The sequence below is a fragment of the Canis lupus genome, chromosome 3 (assembly GCF_011100685.1).
Source record: "Canis lupus familiaris isolate Mischka breed German Shepherd chromosome 3, alternate assembly UU_Cfam_GSD_1.0, whole genome shotgun sequence".
Lineage (NCBI taxonomy): Eukaryota > Metazoa > Chordata > Mammalia > Carnivora > Canidae > Canis > Canis lupus.
Window position 1 is genome coordinate 66,936,582 of NC_049224.1, and position 24,258 is coordinate 66,960,839.

Here is a 24,258-nt window from a genome sequence, read left to right on the forward strand (position 1 = left end):
ATTTAATGACTAGGGAGCTTTAATTGTTTGTTTTTCACTTTTTAACCTTTTTATGTTTATAACCACATTAAGAACTTTAAAAAGTAATTGGTTGACTAATTACGCTATTTGATAAATACAGAAATAAAGATTGCAGGGACCCCTGGATGGCTTAGTCAGTTAAGAGTCCAGTAATTCTTGACTTCAGGTCAGGTCATGATCTCGGGGTTGTGAGACTGAGTCTCATGTCAGACTCCACACTGAGCGTAAAATTTGCTTAAGATTCTCTCTCTCCTTTTTCCTCTGCTCATCTTCCTTGCACATGCTGTCTGTGTATGTCTTAAAAAAAAAAAAAAAGATTGCAAGATGAAGGAATTTGAACACTTTGGCCCAGCAATTCTACTTCTGGGAACATAACCTACAAATAAATACCTTACAGATATCCATGCCCACATGTGCAAAGACATATGCAGAAAGATGTTCACTGCAGAATTGTTTGCATTGGCAAAGGAGGAAGGATAAAACAACATAAATTTTATGGGGCTAATTAAATAAAGGATGTCACATTATTATGATGGATACCAGTGAGTCATCCCTTTTCAAAAGTGAGTTATTGAGTTAGATCGTTGATTGTGCTAATAACTCCAAAATACAGTCTTAAGTGAAAAAAAAAACATACAGAATCACGTACCACTCTGCTTCAATTTTGTTTCAAGTTATATACAAATGTTTTTGCATGAATCTGTCCAGAAAGTTTCTGGACTGATACCAAATGAATATTGATGCTGACCTCTTCTCCAGTAAAGGCGGGGGGGGGGGGGGGGGGCGGGGGGTGGAGAAGGTAAAGAGGATGCACATCTCAAATGAGAAGATTCAATGCAACTTTTAGAATTTAGTACCATTTGCCCTCTTGGGGTTTCATCCTGTTTGTTTATTAGGTCATTTTTAGATAAGAGAAAAAGATTATTCAGAAAAAAAGGGGAGCCAAGAATTCCATACTAGCTTTAAGTTGTAAAATAGAATTTTGAATAGCTTTGGGAAGTAGTTCTCACGGCTGAGCAAAGTAAGTAAGACTGAGAAAATTGGCTCTGAAATTCAGACTCATAATGGGGAACCAAGTAACCAGCAGTCACTGACCCTGTCAGATAAACATTGTCTACAAGAAGCACTGGTCCTCAGCCTCATCACTGGGAATTACAGGATAAAAAAAGAGAATATTTTGGCCATATCCCCATGAAACTCAAGTGTCTGATGAAAATAAAAACACTCAGTAAAGACCTAGTCACTTTTTGCCCTCCTAACACACTGTCTCAATCCCAAGACATAGTATTGACTATGGACTAGTTTTTTAATTTCCACATGGGCATTTAGAATGGGGAAATATCCCCTTCATCTTCAAAAACACAGATGTATATAGGCAATTGGCAAGAATTCTAGTAGCAATATAGGAGAATGGCATCTTCAAGCTCTTGATTATAACAAAAAAAAAAAATTGAACTGGGAAAGGGTTACTACTCCCCAGAACCATCTGAATTTACCTGTTATGGTTAATGCTGAAGTCCCCAGTCAGGATCAGCATGATGTGGATGCCAACACATTTGGGGTCAGAAAAGCTAGATTCAAGCCTCAGGTATAATAATAATATTTAATTAAGTCACTTAAGTTTTAGGCCTCAGTTTTTTGCATCTCCTGAAGAAAAGTGAAAGAGGACCATAAATTTTCACAGGTGGCCTCGGTATTAATTAGAAAGCAAAGGAGTCTGACATTCATGTCCACTTACAAGATGAGACAGATCGCAAACACACACACACGTGCACACACACATATGCACGCATACACACATATACTTTCAACAAAATTTTAGAACTTTCCATAAAACCTATATTCACAGTCTCTATCTAATGTCATATCATCTGTTGTTCTTATGGAAGATGTGATGTCAATATGTGATCAGAACAACATATTAACCCCCACCCTTCATGTAGCAAGAAAAAATTTTAAAGCTCTTACTTCCTTCCCCAAAGGATCGACAATCATCTCATTCTAGATGCTCACATAGCAGCTAATGAAAACGGCAACTTCCATTTTTGAGGGATTACCTACGATTTTCACAAGTTGTCTTCCCTATATACATGGCTAGTAAAGGTAGAGCCTGGATTCAAAACCATGTATATCCAGACAAAAAGCCCATTTATTTTCACTGTTATCACTTGGACAGGTAGATATCTGAAGACAATTCCCCAGGGCCTCTTAGATGTTTTCAGACAGACTCTAAGAATCTGAATCACACACTTAATATCATGTCTTAATATGTTGCTTCCCTTTTGAATCAAACTGTTGAAAAGAGAAGATCCTGAAGAAGTCTACACAAGGAATATACTAAAATAAGCATCCTTTCAACATTTTGGGACTTCACTTAAATAGCTGTGTTAGAGGATACTTTTTCCTCTATCCATCTTTTACTCAGTATTCCCATCAGCCACAGGGCAATTACTGATGAATACATTTCTTTCTATTTTCTCCTGCATTTCTTTCAGCTGAAATTAGGCTTCCCAGACCAATATTTCCAATCACATTCATACTGCTTTTTCACATGTCAGACTTGATCTTTTTTCCCTGGGTTTTACTAAGTGATATTTATACACAATTTCAATTTCAAAGAAAAAATTCATGATGCCTCTTCTCATCTTGAACATATCAGAGTGGCATAGTTGTCTTCATGCCCTGCCCTCTGCTTCTCGTACTCTCTTGCTACCTCACCCTACATACACTCTGCTAACTATCAGACTCCTAGCCAATTAAAATGAGCCTCAGTGAAAAATCCCATGGGGTCCTCTCTCTTCAGACTCCCTTGCCTTCCACAAGAATAGCTCCCCTTTTTTTCACCCTTTTTTCATTGAATGGAGGTAATTATTTTGACTAAGCATAAATGATATTCTTGGGTAGAGAGAGAGATCAAGAGCTAGTTTTGCTTCATGCATCCCAAAGATAGCTATGGAATTTGAGCATTCATCCCTGTTCCAGGCTGTTGGCCTACTCCAAAACAGCAAGGGTGAAAGAGCCTGCTCTTCCCTTGCAGGGGTCCATCCAGCCCTGGCATACCAACTCTCATTGCACTCATCATGAGGAAGGGGATAAAGCCTGCTCCACACACACCATCTTTATTTTTTTTAATTCAAATAGCCAACATATAGTACATATATTATGCCATCTTTATTTATTCTACTTATCAAGAATAAGGGAGACATTAAGGAGAGACTTCCCTACAAACCACATTTCCACATTCTGACTTGCCCTTATCTTACATCTGTCCCTCCATCAAGAGGAATGCTTTTGTTGCCTGAACCCTCTTCCTTCCAGTTTTTCTTCTGCATGTGAGAAAGGGACAAGGTGCCTGGGGTGCTTATGGTTAGCCAGGAGACCACTGCATCCAAAAGCAACCAAAAACACTCATGTCAAAAACACCCACCTTTGAATAATTGCCTTTCACCCTAATGAAGCTTCATATGCCAGATAAGGTCCATGAGCCCCCTGCTCCACATATCATTGATGCACCATCCCCATCTCTGGCCCCAAGGCACCACACTTTTAATCTATCTTTTAGAACCCAGTTCAATACATCCTCCCAGAAGCATTTTCTCAGACACCTGCCCCCACTGGATCTGTGCTTTTCTTTCTGGGCCCACCCTTTATGTTCCCTTTGCATTTTCTTCACACCATGATTATAATCCCCAACATACTACATTGCAATCTTGCCTTTTTTGCTCCAATGAACATTCAGCTTAGTTCTGAATCCCAGTTAAGAAAATAGATCAATTTCACTGAATACTCTCTGTATGCCAGGCATCATGCAGAGCACTTTATATAGATTAGCTCATTGATTTCTCCCACCAAGCACCCTACAACCTCCCCTTCTACAAACCAAAAAACTCAGGCTGGGAATAGTTAATTAATTTACACAAGGTCACACAACTAGAGTCGGGATTTGAACCCAAGCAGTCGGTTGCCTGAGCCACACTTTTAACCACTATAATCCCTTCAAGACACAGAACCTCAAAGGAAGAAGAGCAGTCCATTGGGTAAAAAACAGAAAGTGGGCATTCTGGACTTAATAAAGTACAGATTTAAAGGCTCAAAATACAAAATAATATGGCATCTAAGAAGTGGAGGAGAGTGTATTGGCTGGAGATTCAGAGAACTAGGTAAGAACAAAACTTCAACAGACTCATTTTATCAAAGTTCAGAATTTGGACTATCCTTTAGCCAGTTGGGAGTCATTGAAGGATTTTAAGCAGAAATAAAACAAGATTATAGTTGTGTATTAGAACGGTATATATAGAAATACCTTGGCAGTGTGAATGATATAAGAAAGTAGGACTAGAAAGCATGAACTTGGCAATAAAACCGAATGACTATTGTGTGTCAGGCATGATACCAAGTTCTGGAGTGAGAGGCACAAGATGGAGCATAATACAAGAATGAAGAATAACCATCCCTATTTTTAAGACATTCAAAGAGTGGCAATGGAAAGAGATAAATACAACAACCACAGACAAATCATGACTCTACATTAAGTAAAGGCACTAGTTAAAATTTAACATGCAAGGATGGAAATGATCAATATATGCCATCCTTTCCTGCATTTTCTTCCCCTGTTCCAATATCTTATAAGAAGGCCAAAGGTGGAGAGAGGAAGTAGACAGTAGAGTTGTTAGACAGCTGAAGGATAGATAAGATATGGAAAACACATAGCACCACTCCTCCATCCATGCCCACAGAAGACAGTGTAAATTAATCAGGGCTCTCTTTTTGTGAAGTACGGATGTGAGCTCAGATACCTTCTCAACGAAGCATCATAGGTACCCACTACCAGTTGACCAGATTGGTTTCCAAATTAAGACTGTTTGTCTCCCCTAAAGGCTGAGGCTTCCGATGTGGAATGAATGCGAGGCTGTATTGAAGGATGGCTACACTGGTGGGTGAAAGAAGACAGGTTTCCCATCTGTGTATCCTAGTATTATCATAGGTAACCACAAACTGGAAAGTGATTGAGAAATGCCATTTCAATCAGGAGTTACAAAAATGAATACACTTTCTCTATCCCAGACAGGACAGCAAGGTGGATGTTCATATATATCTTTATAGTCACCAAGAGTGACCTTTCTGCTAGGGATTGAACCCAAGACCTAACAGCTTGAAAGCTTTCCAATCATCTGAGGGTGATTGTGCTGGAGAAAAGATAGGAAAATGATCTTGTAATTAAATGGTTCTCAAAGTCACTTTATTTTTTTTTCATAAATTTATTTTTTATTGGTGTTCAATTTTCCAACATACAGAATAACACCCAGTGCTCATCCCATCAAGTGCCCACCTCAGTGCCCATCACCCAGTTACCCCCACCCCCGCCCACCTCCCCTTCCATCACCCCTAGTTCGTTTTCCAGAGTTAGGAGTCTCAAAGTCACTTTAAAAGCCCTTTTTGCCTCATGTAACTTCTCTGAGTGTAATACATAAGATGCAATGGTACCAGATTTCTCCTAAGTTCTGCTCCTCCAGGAACCTCCAGGAATATCCTCCCATTGTGAATGGCCAAACAAGAGATAGAAACTCCATTTTTAATGCTTCCAGGAACTGCATTATAACCCACCCAGCAACCTTGTGAGGTTGGCAAAAACATCCCCATTTAACAGATGAGAGGAAGCAACTAGCAGAATAGTTTGGTAAATTTCCCAGTGATGTCCAGCTGTGCAGCAAGTCCAGGATGTGAATGCAGGCCCCTGCACTTCAAAACATGTTCCAGCCATGCACCTGACTCCTTCTGTGGCTGCAAGCCATACTTTGATGGTCTCTGTCAAGGAGGCACATCTGAGCTCACCCACCTTCAGTTAAGCCACCTTCAGGGAGTGGAAATGAGGTCGTCAGGAAAACTTCCCGTAATGATCACTTTGTAAGGGAAAAAAGACAGGAAGTTCAGACTTAGCCCTTGGGAACAAGCTGTTGGCAGAGAAGGCCAAGATGTCCTTTATCAATAATCCCATTCACTTTTACCCAAAAGGACCTACATTCTGGTTTATTGTGCTTCTGCCTAGTTGAGTCTAGCATTGGCATTTTTTTTTTAATATTATGGGCCCAAATAACACTTCATGGCAGAACTGAAGCTTTAGCCAATGTAATCCTATTTGGTTAATAACCTTATCTAGATTGCACAGGGTTAGCAAGGCCTGCCTGGGAAGACTGAAGGGAGGCCTACTGTTGGAAGCAAGTGCCACCACATCCTTTCATTTACAATCATCTTGAGCAGAAATGAAATGGAATTTTCAAAAGAGGAATGTCCTTATGAGACTTTCCATCCTTCCCTCTGTCAAAAACCAGCTTTGGTCCAGATAAAGGATTGCCTCAGTTAAGAAAACAAGAAAAATAACAATTTATTCCATGGTTTTGAGTTTGAATGGGCCCAGATCAGGTGATTAAAGCACAATTTACAGGGTTTCTTCCCCATGTTCCTCTCCCAAGATTACTCATTTTATCTATAACTGGTCTTATAAATGCCAATTCTAGAATCTTTAACTTCTTCACACCCCTACCCCATTCCCATGAGGACTAGGCTCCACTCTTGTCTAGGCAAAAGGATGGAGAGAAGTGAATGAATTGAAGGGCTCTGAAGAGGTAGATTTCAGGGCTTGGCGACTGATGAGGTGTTGGAAGGGAAAAAATCTAGGATGACTCCCAGGCTTCTCCACAGAGCTCCTCAATTGTTTCCTTGTTTGGCATATCAAGACTGAGCAATGGCTCTGGTTCTGCACGGGAAATTGGCCTCAGAAAATGCCATTTCCCCTTGCTGATCCAGAGGCTAAGATTGCACACATCTTCATGTAATCAAGTGAAAGAAGAATAATGTAAATATGAACATAGATTTGTAGCAGAAAATTGTATAAGCAGACCCTGACTCGCAGCAGGAAGGCTCTACAAAGCATAGTCTATGATATTCTCAGGTCATTCAGATCCCAAGTATTTCTTAGTTTAAAAGATTTGTGTAGATAAAAGTAAAAGTTGTGCATTAGCACTTGGTTTAATTTCTTCTTACTTTGATGTGCCCAAAGTCTTTGCAAGTTTGAGACTCATCAAGCATTCCTTACCATGCATACTTCTCCTAAAAATATCCTCCCTGTATATGCTTTCTTCTTTTGTTTATGAGAGCATGTGCCAAAGCACAGTCCAAAATTCTTGCAAAAAAGCGTCATGGGCTTTTAACTTTGACTGTTATAAAAGAGTGAAAAAAATGTTTAACATGTGTCTACTGTGTGAAGGCATAGTGCACCGGCTATATATCAGAAATGATGAAAATGTTAGCCAGCCCTTTCAGGGTCTTATATATACATCAGTGCTTCTCAAACTTTTCAGCTGTGGAGGTGCCTACATCAGCACACAGAAGTGGTGTGTACAGCTGGGGAGCTCTAAAGATAGCCTGAAGTGAACAACACAAAAGGAAAACTTTCCAAATCATATATTATAGATTATGCATTCATGGAAATTTTGCATTATACTCCCAAACATGCTTGCTGTTATATTATATTGATAGAAGAAAATTCTTTGTGCTTGCTTGTCCTATAGTTTTACATTACTCCCATCATGTCCCCATGTGTCCAGATGCAGCTATACCTCAGGGGAAGGAACACTGACTTCAAGTGTGTGTCCTAAAGACCATAGCCCTACCACACACTGGGCTCAACACAGAAATGGGGCTCTGACCCTCTCACATCGATGACAGCCTTATTTCCCATTCCCCATGGAGTACTCTCTGCTTGTGAACCTAACTACAATTTAATTTGATTTTGCTCCATTTCTCTTCATCTAACATGAATCCTTGGCACTGTTTTCTGGCTCTAACTTTTACCTTGCTCCTTCATTCTCATTTTGGAAACTCCCACTGACTACATTGTTTTGACACTCTTTGGTCTCTCCCAGAGCCAGTCTCTCTATCTTTGCTGAGACTATCCATGTGATATACCCTTATCAGATTCTCCCTGGATCCAGGAGTGAGTCCCCACCCTCCACGGAAAATGTTAATATTTGTCTCACAAAGTGTTAAGAAGACCAAGTCTGGGGCTCAAGTAATATCCAATGTATATATCCTAGGGCTGTCCTAACAAAGTACCACCAAGGTAGCTTATAACAACAGAAATCCATTCTCTCACAGCTCTGGAGGACTGAAATCTGAAATCAAGATGTGAGGAGGGCCATGCTTCTCCAAAGGCCCTAGGGGAAGAAACTTTCTTGCCTTTTCTTGCTCCTGATAGTTGTCAGTAATTTTTGGCCTTTGGTTTGTAACTACATGACTTCTGTCTACCTCTATTCTCATATATGTTCTCCCCATGCGTCTCTTCCTCTGTTTCCTCTTCATACCTCAGGACCTCAGTCATTAGATTAGAGCCCACCCTAATCCAATATGACCTCATGTTAAGGCATTACATTTGCAAAGACCTATTTCCTAATAAGGCCATATTCTAAGGCCGCAACTAGACATGAATTTGAGGAAGACACTACTAGTCCCACTACCCCAATAAGCAATGATTCTTTCCTCTGAAATATTGGGAAAGGGAGAGGTGATGGGCTACATGATTTGTATCAGAACTGAAGGTATTGGGCAGCCTGGGTGGCTCAGCGGTTTAGTGCCGCCTTCAGCCCAGGGTGTGATCCTGGAAACCAGGGATCGAGTCCCACATCGGGCTCCCTGCATGGAGCCTGCTTCTCCCTCTGCATGTGTCTCTGCCTCTCTTTCTCTCTGTGTCTCTCATGAATAAATAAATAAAATCTTAAAAAAAAAAAAAAAAAGAACTGAAGGTCTTTAAATCATTTTATTGGTCTGTGAATTCTTCAACTCTGGTGCCCTCCCTTAGACACCTTCTTGTCACTGGATAGTGCCTATGCTTTGGGACACCTGAGACAATTGCCACATTTTGCAAAGTCCCAGGAATGATCTGGAAACTTCTGATCTTGTGTTTGTTGTAAGAACAGGGACTGTACCAGGCACACCCCAGAGTTCTCAAGTGAACCGAGTCCCACACTCCTGATGACTTCGTTTGCCTTCACTAGACTCTAAGCACTCCATATGACCAATGATTGATGTTTACATCCTTCCCGGCACATGCTCGCTAGTTGTTTTTGAGTTAAACACAAAAACAATACCAATAATGCACTTAACAATTACTGAGGGTTTACTACTTTCTAGGCCAAAACTATCTAATAGAAATACAATGCAAGCTGAATATGTTACTTCTAAATATTTTGGTAGCCACATTTTAAAAAGCAAAAAGAACTAGGTAAAACTCATTTTTAAAATATGTTGTATTTAACCCAATCTGCCTAAATATTGTCATTTCAACCCAATATATCCAAAATATCATTTCAGAAAAAAAAAATATATCATTTCAGTATTTTAAAATTCTTAAAATGCACTTTACTTTTTTTTTTTCATCCTAAGTCCTCAAATCCAGGGTGCATTTTCTATCCACAGCACATCTCAATTTGGACTAGCCACATTTAAGGGTCAGCAGCCACATATGGCCAGTCACTACCATATCAGAACAGTACAGTTTTGGGAACTATGCTAAATACTTAACAAATATTAATTATTTAAATGTCATGGTAACCTGCAAGAAGATATCATATGTGTTCATATTTTTCAGATGAAGAAAATGAGACCCATAGAGGTTGTATGATTTGCCCAAAGCAACAGAACTGATTGCACAGCGAGGATTCAGCTGTGTTTTTGATAGGCTCCTATGCTCTGAACTGTTGCACTACATCAACACCCAGCCTGGATAGATGGATGGGTGGATGAACATAAGTTCTTTAGAGGTTACTCTTTGGATACTGGCTGCTTGATCCCTTTTTTTTTTTTTTTTTTCCTTTTTACTGCCCTCCAACAAGCAAGTACATGCAGACACATACACTCATGTGCTTGACCAATACTCTTCAACTCTCCTCAAATTAGTTACCACCTGTGGGGATCCCTGGGTGGCTCAGTGGTTTGGTGCCTGCCTTTGGCCCAGGGTGCGATCCTGGAGTCCCGGGATCGAGTCCCGCGTCGGGCTCCCGGCATGGAGCCTGCTTCTCCCTCCTCCTGTGTCTCTGCCTCTCTCTCTCTCTCCTTCTCTCTGTGTCTATCATAAATAAATAAATAAATCTTTAAAAAAAATTAGTTACCACCTGCATCAGAATCATCTGGGTCTTTCAGATTTCTAGGATCTACTCCTATATGATTCCTACCCAGGAGATCAACAAAAGCTCATGAGTTTGTGCTATTAATTTTCCAGATTAGTGATTTGGATGCCCACTAAAATCGTGTTCACAACATTGGCTGATAATAGAATCACCTGGAACTCAAAAAAATACCATGCTCAGGCTTCATCCACAAGCACACTCATGTAACTAGTCTGGGATAGGACCTGAGCATAAGTATTTTAAGATGGACAGCTGGAGTTGAAATTTCTGCACTGAAGTAGGATATTCACTCTTATGCATCTCTCTTCCAAACCAGTCTGAATAATTATGCATGATAATATTTCGAAGAATCCAGAGAAATGAATTCAAATCAGCTAAGCTTCCAGGTATCCAGGTGGTCAATTAGGACAATGAACCAAACTGAAAATAACAATTGAGGCTTTATTTACCCACTTCAACAATGAAAGCAAGAGACAAAAAAAGAGGGGCTGATTCCCCAGTGCTTCACTTTTCATCCTGGCACCAGGTAAGTTCAGATGGATGCAGCACAAATAGGGGGATGACCTGGTCTCCTACTTTTTTATGAACATGTAAGCAAAGGGTATAGAAGGGAAGGGTGGAGATAGAAAGATACTGAGAGTGAAGAAAAGTGCCTCAGCCAAGGCTCCCAATAGAGGCCTCTGAATGAATGTACCCATCTTAGAATTGCAGATAAATGTTTATGAGCATGGCTTCTCAAGGGGGAATCCTGAATCCTTGCATCTCCTTCCAGAAAACAGCATTGCAAGTTCAATATAGAGAGGGTAGCTTCCTTCCCATGAGACCTGCCAGGCAGAGCCTTGTAATTGCCTTTAGTTTTGTCTAAAAGATCACATGTAGGTTTTTGGCCACTCCTCAAAACATCCATTAGTCTTATAGCTGTGTTGGACATTTTAAGTCAATCTGTACATCCCAACTTCTCTGTACAGGCCTGTTTTGAAGAGCAAGCCAGCTCCTGACCATTGTGAATTAGTCAAAGCTAGTCATTAATGATCCACTTTAACACCCTGACTGGCTTCCATAGGGAGCCCTTTACTATATGCTTCCTTAGACACCCAGGACTATTGGCTACTCCAGGTATAAGTACTCATTGGGATTTTTATCAGTTAAAAATGACAGAAAATCATTTTAGACTAGCTTAAACCATAAAGAAAGTTTTTGTTCCAAGCAACTAAACAGACCAGATGCATGGGTGACTTTAAACGTAGTGAAATACAAAGGTCCAAATATGCCATCAGGAATCATTCTTTCCAACATTCTTTTCTCCTGCTCTCCATCACAAGGGCATCATCCTCAGGAAGCTCTTTGTACAACCATGAGAGATAGCCACCAGCAGCTCCAAGCTTACCCTTGCTCGCAGCTAGCTTTCTGAGAGAAGAGAGCAGCACCTTACCCACCAGCGGCCACAGCAAATTCAAGTAAAAACTGTGCTTACCTCCTCTAGGTCATGTGTCCATTCCTGAGCCAATCACTGTGGCAAGGACAGCAGAGCTACAGAATTGTCAGCCCCACCAAAAATACTTGGAGAGAGAGAGAGAGAGGAGAGTTCTCAAAAGGAAGAGATAGTCTTTGGGCAAAGTATGCTACAAAGGAAGAACTAAGCAACATTCTATCAAGGCTTGATGTGAGGAAATAGCTTTGAAAAGTTTTTTTTTTTTTTTTTTTTTTTTTTAAGAAAACTGCTATGTTTGCAGATCCTATGTTCCTGAAGAGCATAAACCACTTCCAAAAGAAATGTTTCTTTTCCCAGAATACTGAACAGGAATCAAGTCATTAAGCCAAGAGAATAAAGAGGAGTTTCTTAGTGGACTACACAGGCACTGAGTCTAGCAATTTTTCTTTCATTTTTTAAATCATTTCTTTTTTTTTTCATCATCATAAGTGAACTCTTTAATCCCTGTCTTCTATTCCACACATTCCCTACCCACTTCCTCTCTGGTAACCATCAGTTTGTTATTTATAATTAAGAGTCTGTTTCTTGGTTTCTCTCTCTCTCTTTTTTTTTTTTTTTTACTTTGCTCATTCATTTTTTTTTTTGTTAAATTCCACATATGAGTGAGATCTTATGGTATTTGTGTTTCTCTGACTAGCTTATTTCCCTCAGCATTACACTGTCTAGCTCCATCCCTGTTGTTGCAAATGGCAAGATTTCATTCATTTTATGGATAAATAATATTCAAATATATATAAATATACACACATATGTGTGTGTATACATGCATATATATCATATCTTCTGTATCCATCCATCTATAGTGGACATTTGGGCTGCTTCCATAGTTCAGCTATTGTAAATAATTCTTCAATAAACATAGCAGTGCATGTAGACTTTTAGTGTTTTCGTATTTTTGAGGGTAAATACTCAGTAGTGCAATTACTGAATCATAGAGTAGCTTTATTTTTTTTTTATTTTTTGAGCTCCATATTGTTTTCCACAGTGGTTATAGCAGTTTGCATTCCCACCAACAGGACACAAGAGTCTCTTTTTCTCCACATCCTTGCCAATACTTGTTTTTTCTTGTGTTTGAGTTTAGCCAATCTGACAGGTGTGATGGGCCATTCAATTTAAAGAGACAGACTCAGAGCACCTGGGTCACTCAGTCAGCTAAGGGGTCAAATCTTGGTTTCAATTCAGGTCATGATCTCAGGGTCCTGGGATTGAACCCTACGTTGTGCTCCAAGCTCAGTGGAGAGTCTGCTAAAGTTTCTCTCTCCCTATCCCTCTGCCCACCCCCGACCCAGCCCAGCTCATGCATTCTCCTTCTCTCTCTCAAATAAATAAATAAATATTTAAAAATAAATAAAGAGACCAACTCATGGAAGCCTCAGAACCACCATCAGGCAAGATGAGAAAACTGGAGTCCAAGATAAGGCACTGCCCAAGAACCCAGAACTAGTACGTGATAGGGCAGCTCTTCTACGCCATGTTCATTCTCTAATAAAAATGCTATGTTTTCTTACCATGACCACCTGGGCTTTCCCACAACATGATTATATATTATCTCATTTGATCTTCACAAGAGTGAAGAAGGAAAATAAGGCAAGCATTATTATAGTTATTTGGTAATACTTCCTTGAGGTCAGTTCCTAGAGATAAAGTTGTGGAAATCCATCAGGGAAATAAAACATTAGAGTGTATAAGGAATCCCTGGCACCTCTGAACATCACATCATCCAATCAGGTGAGAGGACAGTGACGTTCCTGGCTCCACCTATCTTCAAGTGGAATCTCCCAGAGAGAAATAACACATTCCTGGTGCATCTTCTATGTGTCCCCATTCTTTTCCCATAGGCCCTCCCTGGAGGACACCAAGGAGACTAACCCAGTCCAGGTCTGGTTGTGTCCCTAAGCACAATAGCCCATCACAATTGGGAGTGCTCAAATGCTCATAAAACCAAACTAATTCGATTTACTTTACATAATGGTGCTTGGTGCTTAAACTTTTCTAGTAATCAAGGAAAAAATATGAGGTAATGGGAAGAATTCAATCTGTGGAAGAGGGCAGCCCGGGTGGCTCAGCAGTTTGATGCCACCTTCAGCCCAGGGCATGATCCTAGAGACCCGGGATTGACACCCACATCAGGATCCCTGCATGGAGCCTGCTTTTCCCTCTACCTGTGTCTCTGCCTCTCTCTGTGTCTCTTGTGAATAGATAAATAAAATCTTTTTTAAAAATCTGTGGAATAAAATAGATGATGGTTTGAATCCTGTCTAGGACAGTTTCCAGCACATAGGAGGTGTATACGTTGTTGGTGGGTTTTTTTTTTTTCCCTTCTTCATCTGTATATTTCAATCCAAATGTAATGAAGTGGAAAAAACTTGAACTAGAAGCCAGAAAATGTGTATTCCAGCCCTCCTTCTGCCACTATTTTCCTCTGTGACCTTTGGAAGGTGATGTAGGCTCAATGTTCCCTGGTTTCCTCAATCTTTAAATGAAAACAATAATGCCAAGTCTCGCTCACCTCCAGACTATTGCAGGGATTGAATAAATGAATGTTCATGAATTCACTGTAAAAAGTATAAAGAGCTACCTAGATATTAGGGATCACACTGGGGCATAGCCTTCATCAATAATCTTTGGGACAGCCTTTAGGGAACAGGAATGTTGGCAGAAAAAATGCAAAGTAGCTGTTACCTTTGCAAGGTCACTGCTGTGCTGCAGGCATTGACAAGCCTGAAGAAAATGCAGGTCGAATACCAGGAAAATCTTTCATGCAACAGTAGATTTTTGTCAGCAAAACTGAGTGGAATGCCAAGTCACAGACGGTTCCCTAAAAGCATGGTTAACTTCCTGATCAACATTTTGAAGCAATTTAGAAAAATCATCAGAAGTTTAGACGAGGAAGGGAACCTCGTAATTTATAAATCCCAAATATTTCCTTTTCCAGTTAAGGAAACTGAGGCCTGGATTCACACTGCTAATTTCAAGTCTGTATTCCTTTCTACTACACCAAGTATTTCCTTATGATATAAACTAGGAATAAGAATGCTCAAACTCCTAAAAATCATTTAAGTAGAGTCATTACTGCATAGAGTCTTTCAACCTGGACCTCAGAGGGTATTGAACCCTCAAAGGGTTTGAAATATGGGCAGAATATAGAATCCCCATAGACAGCATAATTTGTAAAATTAGCATGGCATTTGAGGCACTTCAGATGAAAGTCACCACAGAAATGCCCAGCTTTTCATGAAATAACTAGAAGGAATAGAGGGTTTCACATTATATTATAGCTCGCAGGTTTCCATCACATTTCAAAGTTGCTCTGTTTAGTTGAAAGAGTTCGGCCCTTCCTGAAATGACTAACTCCAGAGTTTTAACATTTCTTTGGTAATTTAATATGACCCTGTAAATTTTTTCCTCCAGGCTAGAAACTGGGTTTTGCCACAGAAGAGGTGCCACAAAAATGAGGTAGCCCACAGCAAATGGTCCCACCAATAAGGAAGTAGGAGGCCTCTTTTTCTTTATTCATTGGAACACTATGATCTTGTTAGGATAATGAGAGAGTTGTGTTCACCGAAGCAGACGTAGCTCACAGAGGGCAGGCTCACAAATGCTGTGTAATCCTGGAGATGAGTCACACTCTTCCTACCTGCAAAGAAAACACCTAAAAAGCATCCTCCTATAGTCTCAGGCTTGAAAGACCATTAGGTATTCCATTATTATGCCTCAACCCTTCATAAATGTGATATGCTTAGATACTTTCTGTTATAGTTTTCATTGTAACCCCCAAAAAGATACATTAAAACCCTAACCCCCAATGCCCTATAATGTGACCTTACTTTGAAATAGGGTCTTTGCTGAGGAAATTGGTTAAGATGAGGGTAGACCCTGTTGTAGGGTAGACCCTTCATCCAATATGACTGGTGTCCTTATAAGAAGAGTAGAGATACACGGGGCACCTGGTTGGCTCAATCAGTTAAGCATCCAACTCTGGATTTTGGCTCAGGTCATGATCTCAGAGTTGTGAGATCCAGCCCTGTATTGGGCTCCATGCTGGCCATGGAGCCTGCTCCTGCTTGAGATTCTCTCTCTCCTTCTCTCTCTGCCCTCCACCTACGAAAGAAAGAAAGAAAGAAAGAAAGAAAGAAAGAAAGAAAGAAAGAAAGAAAGAAGAAAGAAAGAAAGAAAGAAAGAAAGAAAGAAAGAAAGAAAGAAAGAAGAAAGAAAGAAAGAAAGAAAGAAAGAAAGAAAGAAAGAAAGAAAGAAAGAAAGAACAGAGTCATACACAGAAAATGCCATGTGACAATAGAGGTAGATTAGAGTAATGATGTTGCAAGCCATAGAACTTCAAGGATCACCAGCAACATCAGAAGCCAAAATAAAGGCATGGAATGGCTTGTCCCCTAGAGCCATCACAGCAGGCACAGCCCTGCTGACATTTTGATCTGGAACTTCCAGCCTCCAGAGCTGTGAAGGAGTAAGTTTCTATTGCTTTAAGCCCACTCAGTTTGTGGTGTTTTGTTGTAGAAGCCCTGGGAAATGAATACACCTTTCAACTGCAAGAAGGACAAAAAAATCAGACCTGGGACAAGAAAAGGCAATGGGACAGGAGTGCAGAGCAAGTCAGCCAACTTCTTCACCTGGCAGGCTGGGCGCTTAAACTCAGGTTTGAAAAATGGTCTCTCCTGTCATGTGGCTTTGGAGAAAGAGTGAAGCCACCTTTATTGCTGACCTGGCATCATAAAAATAATTAGCAAATTGCCACAAGGTGCTTCTGGAAGGTGATTCAGATGTCCCTGTCGTTCAGCCTGGTAGAGCAGCACAGAGTGGCCGCCAGCCTGCTAATGCATCACTCTCTGAGCGAACAGCCATGTTTATGAGCAGATATTACTCTAAATTGTTCTCCACAGCACAGAACATCTTTTCTGCACCAGAGCCATCCAGACTTAGCTCACAGAGAACACTCTCAGGTGAGCAATCAAGGTCAAGTCTGTCTGAATAAGTGGATGTGACAGCTCCCATCAGGCTCTGAAGCCAAAGGACAGCCAGTGGGGCCACCTGGGACCAGGAAGATTGGTTGTCCAACTTCCCACAAACGGGCCATTGCCCAGGAAGTTTAGAGTGCTGGACATGGGTCCTCAAAATCAGTACCTGCAGAGCTTCACAGGCCTATAAGCATCTAGAAAAGGAAAAGTTAAGTGCTTCGCTCTAAATATGTTTGGTAAGATGCTCTCAAACTTGATGCCCGAGCTCCACCTCAAGTTCTAGCAATCGAAGGCTCTCATTCTTTAACCCAACCCTAAGCATGCTTTATTTTATGTACATATGTAAGGGATCATTTCATGGCTATGATTTTAATTTTCATTTTCTATTATGCACTGCAAAGTTACATGTTGACCTTGAATATAGAACCAACAGGGCAAGACAGAGAGAGCAAATGATGATTCTTGCTACTACCATCTACTGATGGTTTGGGCATTCCAAACAGCATGCTAAACTCTTTAGCTATATGATGTCTTTTCATCCTTATTATTCTGAAATCACAGATGAGGAAATCAAGTCTCAGATAATTTATATGGATTGTCTTCCCCAAATCCCATCACAAGATCAGGCACAGGTGTAATTCAAGTAGAGAGCTGTTTGCCTTCAAAATCTGTGCTACATATACTGCCTCATGTTTGCAATGAAGAAAAAAAAAAAAAAACTGGGTCCAGTTTGTGATTCTAACACTGTGAGTGAATCTCCATGGATCTCAGGGATATTCTCTCTATATTTCCCAGGGTAAGTAAAGATCTGTACACTGCAAAGTGTCATCCTGTAGCCAATGGACAAGTTTCTCTTTTGCCTCCCCTCTCCCCTGCCACTGGCAATGTTTAGCATGTGCCTAGCAGGCACTTTCTCTGCTTCCACAGGATTTTGAACAAAGCCAGTTGTGTAGATGCTCTATGCAAGGCAGGCAGCATGAGCAAGCAATTGATTTTTAAAATGAGATTGGTAGCTAGGGGAAGGGAGGAGGCACGAAATGAAGTGGATTCTCTACCCAGTATGGGAACGGGGGAGAAGGCAAAGGAAGTCTCTAGACAAAGATAGTACTTAAGTCAACACAACCAAGGTACAGAACTATCCTTGGTTCTCCCTTGTGAGAGTCTCTGACTCATGGGGGAAAAAAATCAATTGAGAGCTTGCAACAAAAAGCAACTTATTTTGGATTATTGGAGAGCACCCTTCTCCCCTGTTGGAACATATAAAATGTCTCACTTCCCTGCTTTTAAATCAAAAACAGAGAACTTTATTCAATAAGTTCCACAAATGGTTAAATAAATTAAGGTATAACTATAGATTAGAATAGTATAGCCTTAATAGAAATCATATTTTCAGGAATATTTAATGCCATGGGACAATGCTAATAAGAGAATTTAAGCATAAAAAATACGATTCCAAATGAAATCTTTAAAAAAAAAAAAAGGAATTCAAGGGTGCTTGAGTGGCTCAGTGGATTTGGGGTCTGATCTTTCATTTCAACTCAAGTCACACTTTCATGGTCATGATCTCAGGGTCATGGAAACAAGCCCCACGTTGGACTCTGCACTGAGTGTGGAGCCTGCTTGAGATTCTCTCTCCCTTTACCTCTGCCTCTCCTTTGCTCATTCTCCCACTCTTTTTCTCTCTCTCTAAAAAACAAAAAACAAAACAAAACAAGATTCCAATGGGCCTCTATAACAGAATCATATCTCTTTGAAATATATATAATGTCTGTTGATCTGATGGAAAAGAGTGAAATGAAACATACCAAAATTATTAATGGTGGTTATCTCTGGATGAAGTGATAGCAGTTGATTTTTATTTTTTATATATAGTTTTCTATATTTTTACATTTAATTTATTAATTCATTTATTTATACCTTTTATTTAAATTCAATTAACTAACATATAATGTATTATTGGTTTCAGAGATAGAGGTCAGTAATTCATCAGTCTTTTTTTTTTTTTTTCATCAGTCTTATATTAACACCCCATGCTCATCATATCACCTGTCCTCCTTAAAGCTCATCACCCAGTTACCTTATCCCCCCATTCACCTCCCCTCCAGTGACCTTCAGTTTGTTTTCTATGATTAAAAGTCTCTTACGGTTTGTCTCCCTCTCTGATTTCATCTTGTTTTATTTTTTCCCTCCCTTCCCCTATGATCCTGTTTTGTTTCTTAAATTCCACATATGAGTAAGAGCATATGATAATTCTCTTTCTCTGATTGACTTATTTTGCTCCTCATAATACCTTCTAGTTCTATCCACGTTGTTGCAAATGGCAAGATTTCAGTTTTCTTGATGGCTGAGTAGTATTCCATATCTTCTTTATCTGTTCATCTGTTGATGGACTCTTTCCATAGTTTGGCTATTGTGGATATTGGTGCTATGAACACTGGATGCTGTACCCTTTCGTTTAACTGTATATGTATCTTCGGGGTAAATACCCAGTAGTGCAATTACTGGGTCATAGGGTAGCTCTTTTTTTCAACTTTTTGAGGAACCTCCATACTGTTTTCCAGAGTGGCTGAACCAGCTTGCATTTCTGCCAACAGTGTGCAAGGGTTCCCCTTTCTCCACATCCTCACCAACATTTGTCATTTCCCGATTTATTAATTTTCTGTATTTTTAAACATATTTTAAACAAAGGCTGTATAATGTTTTATAGCAAGAAAAACTAATCAATGTCTTTAAATATTTCTGGCAAATACTAAATAAGAATATTGAGCACAAAATCACAAGAGCCACATTTCCAGTCCAACTCTGCTTCAAATCCCTTCCCTAGGCCACCTCAGTTTCCTCATGGACAAAACACAGGTTACCGTTAATATCTAGGGTCCCATGCCTCCTTTATACACCAGGCCCAGGCAAGCATTTACATTGTAAATGTAGGCAAGCAGAAAGCATGTAGAAGAAATTGAAAAGAGCGGGAGATATAGAGGAGTCAGGGAAGAAAAATTGAGAGAAGAAAGAGAGCCAAGGACCCAGGGATACAGAAAAAGCAGGTGTGAATGCAGAAGATTTTTTAGATGAATGCTGACTTTAAGCCACGGCCTACTGTTAATTGGGCCCTATGTTTAAGTCACAGTGCTTAGAATTTGATTCTTCACAGATTTTCCATCTGCTTTAATTATTAAAATTCTAAACATCTTGCCTAATGGTTTTACCACACAAGCCCACCAGGATAAAAATTAATCTCTGTGTCAAGGCAGGAGAAACTAAAGGAATGTGATGAATTCAAACCAAAATCTGGATCTGGTGCCTCAGGCTAGAAATTACTCACCCTTAAAATAAAGCAATTATTTGCCTTATCTGCCCACTTCACCTTTGGCCTTTGGTTTATGTTGAAAACAATTCAGTTACAGACGGTACTGATTAACTCCACTCCACTAAAACACTCACAGATCCTTTCTCTTTTGACACCCCCCCCCCCCCCCCCCGTACTAGTGACCTGAGAACAAAACTCTCTCTTGTCTGAAGGCTCCCAGGGCCTGTGTTCTGAAGAGCATGATGTGGGAAACAATCATTTTCACTCTACTAATAATATTGAGAACTCCCTTTTTTGTCTCAGTAATGTCCTTCAGAACATCCAGCTACTCCAAATACAGGACACACTCAATAAATACTTGAATTCTGGGGCGATCATGATTTTTCAAGCCTAAAGACCTTCATGGAAAATCAGAGGCCATTAAATCAAGGAACAAGATATAGTAGAACTTTAGCTAGAACCATAGAATGATTGGACCATTATATTATCAGAAGAAATTCCTTAATTCCTTACAAGTACACACCACTTTAGAGTCCACTCATTCATAACCTGGGGATAGGCAGGAAAGCATTGACTTTCTGAATTTATAAAAGTTCAATATTTTCTTTCAGGAGACTTAGGGCTGAATCCCCTCCTGATAAGATTTTACTCATTTCTGCAAGAGGCATTGAGTGAAGTAGTTGAGAAAGCAGATCCTGGGGCCAGATGTCTGGGTTCAAATTCTGACTTTGGCACATACTAGTTACTTAACTCTCTGTGGCTCAATTTTTCTCAACTGTTAAATGGGGTAGGATTATGGTACCACATAGAGTCATCATAAAAATTAATTAGTTAAGCTCTTTACCTAGTCCCTGACATAGTACCTGAAATTGTTTTAGGGAAATGGAGTAATCACCAACTCCTATTTGATTATACATGTGCTTAGAATTTATTCCTTACCTAATTTCTACGAATTTGAGGAAACTCACGATATAGGAATATCAAGGAATAAGTATACTTTGCAAGTTAGTCAATGTGTTTTATTACTCATATCAGAAAGTATCTGAGCCCTGAGAGGAATGAGAGAGCCCAACAGGAGACTGGGAAACCTGCAGTATGTTCATACAATAGAATACTACTCAGCAATAAGATTTAAGGGGAAAAAACTGCTACATGTGATAATAGGGCTAAACTCACATAAATATGGTATGGAAGAAGTAAGATGCAAAAGAGCACAAACATTTGACTCCAGCAAATGAAGTTCATAACTAGGCAAACTTAATCAGAATTGTGGGCACCACTGTGACCAGCTATCCTGATTTGCCTGGAACTTTCCCAATTTTAGCACCGAAAGTTTCACATGTCAGGAACCCCCTCATCTCCATGCAAACTATGACTATTGGTCACCCTATGACCAGTCCATAAGAGGATTCTGAAAAACAGACTAGATAGAGTCACAGAAGAAATCCATTGAGACTGGGAGTAGAGAACTTGATTTGTGTGTGGTTACAAGCTCTGTACACATGCAAAAATCATCATGCTGAGCAGCAAAGATTAGCATACCCTGTGCACATTATAGTATGTATATCCTGCCTTTAAAAAAAAAAATGAACTAGATGTAGAAAAGATACTGAGCAGCTGGAAAAATAAGATGGCCAACAGTGCAGGAGATGGCACCCAAAGTGGGTATTTCCCTTCCCCTACAGATCTCTGCATCCACCTCCTCACATCTGACTATTGGTCCCCAGGATTTGGCACCGCATCTGTCCTCAAGGAAGGAAGAGATGGTTGAAGGAGCCAGAATTCAGCAATCCATCAGCTTTTTATTCATGGTCCAAACCAATTGTGAAAGACAATTTGATTAAAGATGGTACTGACTAACTCCATTCCACCAAAACACTCACAGGTCCTTTCTTTCCAGACCTTCACACACTGTCAACTTGGGGACAGAACTCCCTCTCTTGTTTCAGTGCTACCAAGGCCTCAATGCTCTCAAGAGCACAACATGGAGTCATGAGGAGTCACCTCTCCCACAAAGCCCCTGAGGCTATACTCCCACTGAATCCAAAGCCACCTTTGGAATTAGTCAACACTCACTTGTTCTGCCCCCACTTTCTCTGACTTTCATGGACCTGGCTTCCACTCCTGAAAAGCCCCTTCTGACTGGTATTTTAGTCATGTTGTTTGGCTCTCTCAAGCCAGCTTCACCTCTGGAAGCTTCTGGAAGACAGAGAACTTAATCTCCAGACCCAATATGCCTGAACATTCCCAGCATTACCATAGTCCCTACTCCTACCACTGGAGAAATTTCCTGGTGGTCCTAAGAGGCCTGCCCTCATCCTCTGTCTCTATTCAAAGAATTGGTTGGTGAGTATTTAGAATACACATCTTCAAACTGCCCTACCATACCCTCAACAGAGATCACTCATCAATGCTGATTCTCTTCTTTGGACATGGATGTGGTGTTGGAGTCTTCATTAGCCCAGGGCTCTGTGTGTGAATCATGGTTGAGAGAAAAATGAAACTGACTTGCTATCCCCACACTGGCTTCCAAGTTCCCAGAGAGACCTAATTAGCTTTGTACACGGCCAGAGAAGCAAAGGCAAAATGGTGCCTGCAGTCTGGCCAGCCTATATGCTACTTGTAGATAACCTCAGCCCCCTAGCTTCGTGTAATGAATTTAGTCAATCCTCTAAGCAATTGGTCTGGCCGGGGTAGGTTTGCCCTCCTAAGGTCCTAATCCCCCCAAGTATCAACTGCCCCACTTCTCTTTGTATTATTTTTATTGGTGTACTGATATCAGTAAAGTGCACTCATCTTAGATGTTCAGCTTGATGGGTTTTGCCAAATGTACCCTGGCCCCTGTAACCACAACCCAAAACAAGACAGCATTTTCCATCCCTTCCAAAAGTTCCTTGACGGTAGAACATTTCCCATCACGGTGAAAAGCTGGCAAAGTTATCTATTCCCTTTACACGAATGGGATCAGATTCCTAGCTGTCTTGTTAAATTGCCCTCTTTCAAGGGACTAGTCCAACTACAGCTATAACCTCAAACAGCGCCTTGTAATTTTCTATCTAAAACAAAGAAAACTCCATTTTGTTTCTGTCCCTGAACTATTGAGTTTTATCTCCCCAGGCTTCGTTGACCTTCTAAAGGTTTTTTATATGTTTTCTTATATCCTGGTTTCTCCACTTATCTTCTTTATTGAAGTATCAGTTTTTCAGAATAGACTGTGTAAGTCCTTTTATAGTGTTGCACAGCAATCTTATATATTAGGTATCTGGTAGGAGAGCTGTAAACTCAGGAGATTGTGGTGGGTATAGTGCTTGGGACCTGCCATAATCTTTTTTGTGTCTTCGCTCCCTGTAATATCACACATGATTAGAGTGTCTGACTTAAAATCCATCTGGTTCTCAACTTGTGGGTTATGTGATATGTTCCACATAATCTTTCCATCCTATTCCAGAATTTTCTCAAATCCATAGACCCTACAAAAGGAGAAGGGTTTGTTAGAAATGCAAAGAGTCATGAAGTGACCTTGACTTCCATAAGGCAGTCATTTTGCCGGACGATGAGTATGTGCCAGGTTCTGTGGTTCTAGGTACTTGCCAACCTCTATGCCCAAGCAAGTTAGGAATAAAACATTTCCAGGTATTTCCATATGATCCAGCAGTGACCTGAACAGCACAAACATGAAAGACACCCAACTTGATTCATCGGAAAAGAGACAGACACAGGCAAAAGCATGAAGGAGGGAGCGAGAGGTCCTGTGCCTGCTGTGTTTCAGACCTTCATTGCTGCCTGGCTGGATTATTTCAAAAGCCTCCTAATTGGTCCCCTGACATTGGTCTCACCCCAGCTCTGTCCTCTATACTACTTCCATGGCCTCCTATATCAATCTGCAATGGCTTCCCCATAACTTCAAATGAAGTCCGAACCCCACTATGCTGTTCAAAGATCTCCAGAGAGTAGCTCACCTCTCCCCTGCCTCCTCTGTTCCTACTGCTACACCTGAGGGTTATCTTCTGCTGTTCTACAGACCTTGGCCAGGACAACCTGCTATCCCAGATGCCCCTTACATCCACAGCTGCTTTTTCCTCTACCTACGTTTGCTTCACTCTCTTTCTAGTTAGTTCTGCATCATCATGAATTAGCTTGGATGTCATGTCTTCAAAAACTCTTCCCAAATACTTCTGAATAGCTCATGTCTCCCCCCTCTACACTCCTGTAACCCTCTGTCATAGCCTCTTCAGTGCTTCTGCACACCCCCCAACTGCAGGGATACCATTCCCATTGAATACA

The 24,258-nt window shown here is 40.4% G+C and overlaps 1 long non-coding RNA gene across 3 annotated transcripts in view; it reads right to left on the bottom strand.

The window, feature by feature from the left end:
* Positions 1-24,258, bottom strand: part of LOC111094898 — an 82,402-nt gene that overhangs the window by 9,301 nt on the left and 48,843 nt on the right. The window contains exon 5 of one of the 3 annotated variants that reach the window (XR_005357230.1): positions 5,411-5,921. The exons of 1 other annotated variant lie outside the window; for it this stretch is intronic. This is a non-coding gene — a long non-coding RNA (uncharacterized LOC111094898). Of the gene's footprint in view, positions 1-5,410; positions 5,922-10,081; positions 10,142-24,258 lie in introns of those variants that run through there. One more of the 3 variants, XR_005357229.1, reaches the window with a different exon arrangement.